The sequence below is a fragment of the Hibiscus syriacus genome, unplaced genomic scaffold (assembly GCF_006381635.1).
Source record: "Hibiscus syriacus cultivar Baekdansim isolate YM2019G1 unplaced genomic scaffold, ASM638163v2 tig00004046_pilon, whole genome shotgun sequence".
Taxonomy (NCBI): domain Eukaryota; kingdom Viridiplantae; phylum Streptophyta; class Magnoliopsida; order Malvales; family Malvaceae; genus Hibiscus; species Hibiscus syriacus.
The window spans coordinates 482,367-487,552 of record NW_024061997.1 but is presented as its reverse complement, the minus strand read 5'-3'; the positions used below and the strand labels follow the sequence as shown (position 1 = coordinate 487,552).

Here is a 5,186-nt window from a genome sequence, read left to right as displayed (position 1 = left end):
GCTCTTACCATATTAGTCTCCCAAATGAACTTCCTTACATCAGGTCCGCTTGACTAAACGCATCAAAACAAATCATACAATGAATGAAACAAAAGAAGCTTCAAAGTTCATACAATCAAGATAGCGTATCTCAAGGGAGTTCAGGCATTCGGCAGACAGCGGGCATATTATTCCATGCACAAGAACCAAGCCCCCCATGCTTGACTCGAGGTAGATGTTCCAGCTGCTATATTCTTGTACTCGCTAATTAAATCATCACCAGGAAGGATAGCTATGGAATCGGTCATGATCATTTGGCCCTTATCATAACCAGAACCCTGCTCAAGCCAACTAGAAGCAAGTAATGTATCAGAGTGACAACTGTCCAAACGAATAGGAGCCTCGTTTTGTATCTCAGGAGTCAAAACATGGTAAGCTGGTTTTGATTTCTCATGAGAATCTGGGAAAAGAAAATCCAGAATCGAGTTACTAAACACTAGAAAAACAATAGAAAGAAATCAAGCATGAACATTTCTGGCCAATACACTGGGAATATTAGTTTAAGTAGGGATGATAATGAATAGCTAAAAGTATCCAACATTATCTGAGCCAGTTTTTACGGATTTCATATACAATGTTAGGAACTCAATGAAAGAAAGAATTATACTTGAATTCTTTGTATATACAAAAGCTTAGAGGTAATACAAAGATGCTATTGTTTATATACAGCTTCAAGGTGCAAGCATATGCTTAATAGACTTATCAACTGCTTTTAACAACTAAACTACCTGACTAACAACTAAACTACCTGACTAACAACCTTAGCTAACAACTTAACTAATGCCAACCAAACTAAGTAGCATCACGTGCATGATGCAGATTCATCATTACAAAATTCCCTCTACTTCTTCCTCTTCTTCTCTTCTGACTTGACACATTCTTGAACTCCAAGCTTCGCTCGAAATGTTTCAAACACACCTCTAGACAGTGGCTTTGTAAAGCCGTCAGCCACTTGATGAGCTGCAGGAATGTAGTTGACACACATCTGTTGAGTAGCCACCTTCTCACGAACAAAATGCACATCGAGGTCAACATGCTTCGATTGTGCATGGTAAACCGGGATGGCACTCATAGCAACAGCTCCTGTATTATCACACCAAATCACAGGTTTCACATGCTGCTTCAGGCCAAGCTCTGCTAGCAAAGTACTCACCCATGTAACTTCAGCAGTAGCATCAGCCAGGCTTTTATATTCAGCCTCCATCGTTGAGCGAGAGACTGAATTTTGCTTCTTCGAACTCCAAGCAACCAGATGATTGTCAAGGAACACTCCATACCCTAAAATCGATCGACGATCAGTAATATTTGCACCCCAATCAGCATCAGCAAACGCTGACACTGAAAATTTTGATCTAGCAGGAAAAAAAACCAAGCCATATTCCACAGTTCCTGCGAGATACCTTAGGATGCGTTTTACTGCTACTAGATGTATTTCTCGAGGTTTATGCATAAATTGGGCTACCTTCCCAACGCTGAAGGCAAGCTCAGGTCTGGTATGACAGACGTACAATAAAGATCCTACAATGGACCGATACATAGTAGTATCAGCCAGTAACTCTCCATCCCCAGACAACTTAGAGGAAGGGATCATGAGTGTGGAAAAGGCTGGTATGAGCAATGCTTCATTGTGTGCCACACCCATGATCCCTTGTAGAACTTTAGTTGGAAGCTTATTAATCAATTGCACAACAACAATTATAGCATAGGACCAATATTCCATGGGTAAGGAGGCTTGTGCTAGTAAAACAAGTGCCATCTCAACGAGGTGTCTGTGCTTTCTTTCAACAATGTTGTTCTGCTCGAATGTATGGGGGCAAGATAATCTGTGCACAATACCAGCTTGGTTAGTTGGGGAGAGGCTACGAAACTCTCACCACAATCACTCTGGACAGATTTAATGGAAGCATTAAATTAGGTTGACACCATTCTTTGAAATAACAAGAAAGCTTCAGTGGTCTGAGACTTGAATTTTAGCAGGTAAACCCATGTATGTCGAGTACATGCATCGACAAATGATACATAAAACCTGAATCCATTCGATGAAACATGAGGAGGTCCCCTAAGTTAGTAAAATAAGTGAAAAGGAGTATCATACGTTGTACTTGATTGAACAAAGGGTAATTTGTGGCTTTTCCCATATGACAGGCAGTGCATGTTTTATTATATCAGTAGCAACTGTTACATCAAATTCTTTAGTAATTTGTTTTAGCACATCACTAGAAGGATGGCCAAGTCGTCGAGCACAATTCCTGGAACTCAAAAAAAAATGTTGTTGTCCCTAGCAAGTTTGAGACCGAAAGCAGGTTATTGGTTACACGGGAACATGCAATAAATCATGTAAAAATAGCATTCGAGAGACAGAGTGTAAACTTGAATTACCAACCATCTGAATGTCTAACAAGTTACCATTGCCAACAGTGAGTTTACCTGGGCCATGAAATTCGGATGCGTTTGTGAGATTTGTTCTGTCTGGGGTGACATGGTGAGTGGCACCGAATCTACCAACCAACGATCAGAATTTGTTGAAGCAATATTTACTTGAGAGTCTAACCTACTCCGAGAACAACATTCACACGCTTGGTTACTACTTGTAGGGTTTGAACCATTCGTGAGTTATCCTTGGAGGAGTATAAGTTTGGTTGACACACAGAAAATCTTCATCAAAGCGGTACCAACAATGATTGACCATGGCCGAGCTTCCCACAAAGTTGGCATTGGACGCGCGATCGCCCCTTTCTCGACCACCAACATAGCATATGTGTTGTCGACGGAGAGGGCTTCTTTCATGGTTGAGACAACATCCATGAATGGCTGGTATTCACGAGGGAGACCCCTCAAAAGCTAACACTGTTCAACTGGGGAACAACACTCCCACATGACGCAAGAGCGTCACAAATTCTTAACACCTGTAAGATACATGCGCATACTGTCATTGCCTTCTTGATGGATTGCAATTTATAGTGGAGATTCATAACCGACATTGTAGAGCGATTGCAAAGATCTCGAGTATTGTGTCCCATACTGCAGCATTGTTTCAGCTCCAACAAATTGTGGGAGGATGTGTACTTACAGTCGATAACAACCAAGAAGCCAGGCACTGTCATGGGCAACGAATTCTTCATAAGCCTCATTCACTTGAGCCTCACCATTGTCATCAGAATCGTCATTGGTGGAGTGGAGACACCAGCAGTCAGTAGCCGTTCCAATTGAGGCTTCTAACTATCATTAGAATTTGTTGTTTCCATAACAAGAAGTTGGTTTCATCAAGAACCACATTCACCTTCTTGTTGGTGAAACCACGAGAAGCATCAACGAAAAATCCACGATCAGGCAGAACTTCAGACCACTGTCGATTACAGGCGGAAGCAAGAACAAGTGATCCCACGATCGATAGCGATTGATACCATGTTAGGAACTCAATGAAAGAAAGATTATACTTGAATTCTTTGTATATACAAAGCTTAGAGGTAATACAAAGATGCTATTGTTTATATACAGCTTCAAGGTGCATATGCTTAACAGACTTACAACTGCTTTTAACACAAAACTACTTGACTAACAACCTTAGCTAACAACTTAACTAATGCTAACCAAACTAAGCATCACGTGCATGATGCAGATTCATCATGCCAATATACAACATACGGGATATCCGACATTTGAACCACTTGTTGGTTCAAATACCATCGAATATCTGAATCCACTCTACTTAAATGTCATTGGATATCCAAATACAAAATCCATTTACATTTTTGTTAAAATATGGAATCATGTAGCAAGTCCAGATTAGAGAGGTACTCACCAGTAAAGGTTCCAGCAGGTGGCTGTTCATCCAACGAACTGCCGCTTGCACTGATACAATCACTTAGAAGAGAAGTTGCTGAATTACCCATTGGAGAAAGAGGCTCACCACAGTTTTTCCCATTCATCTCACAAATGTTGAAAGTGGAACTTTCAGCTATATTACCGGGAGTAGCTAAATTTGAACTCTTTTCAGATGCATGGTTCTTTGCACTGCTTAGAGTTTTTGCCGCATTAAGTAAAGCATCCAGCAGGCCACTATTACGGGGTGAAAGGCTATCCGAATCTTCTCCGCTGGTTGGTGGTGGTGATTGGATAAAAGCATCAACCGACTCAAGTAACGGTGGTGGGCTATAAAATGTGCCCCAGTTACCTAATTCAGTTTCTGGATATTGGAATGAAGGGAGCCCCAACTTCACAGCCTCGAAAACAGGCTCTGAAGTAGAGAAATTGCGATCTGAAAGGGTATGGCTATCTGGGAATACACCAAATTTGGAAGGAGTTCTTTGTTGCAGGATTTGGTTCAATCGGGAAAGGCAGCCCAAAGGATCGAGCAGCCTTGTCCAAGATATCATCCTGAAACTGCTCAAACAAGGGGCATTCATTATTAACAGCAGCAGTGTAACCAGGGAAAAAGGTCATAGCTTCTCGAAGACGCTTTGGGCGATGGATTGTTGGCGACATGAAACTACAATATTGAGAACCTAGACCTTTCATCATCATGCTGCTGCGGATATATCAGGAAGTTCAGGAACATAAGGCAGGACATTTTTACTTGCCTTTAAACTGTCAAATATGACATCAGGTATCTCATAGCTGTTGTTCTGCAAGATATCATGAGGTCCTTTATCCCCTCCATTAACTGCACTGGTACTGTGATTCTCCTGCATGCTTGCAAGGACACTTTAGGAGGGTAGAGAGGTAACCCAGCACGCTGACGCCTCTTAATGCGGGTATTCCAATAATTTTTTATCTCATTATCTGTACGACCAGGCAACTGCAAAGAATAACACTGAATAGAAAAAATTTCAGACACCTAAAAGAAATGTATAATATTTTGGTAACCGAAAGTTTTATCATGCTTTGGACAAGTGTTTAGCATTTCCAAGGTGAAATAGTTGCCACAGAATTCTGGAAAAATATATTGCCATTGTTCAGCTTATATTACAAATAATCATGATGTCAATGATGAGGTTTATCCATTTAAGGCATGACTAAATTCCCCGCTTTAGTTCTCTCACTAATTTTCCTTTTGGTTTTGGAAGAAAGATCGGTAAGAACTGGGGATCAGAAGAAGGTGCATCATGATGCTGAGCTGGATTTTTATAATCCCAGGACATGACCAT

General features: G+C 41.0%; 1 pseudogene; it reads right to left on the bottom strand.

Moving 5' to 3' along the window:
* Nucleotide 1: 1 nt before the first annotated feature.
* On the bottom strand, nt 2-5,186 carry LOC120188279 (annotated as a pseudogene).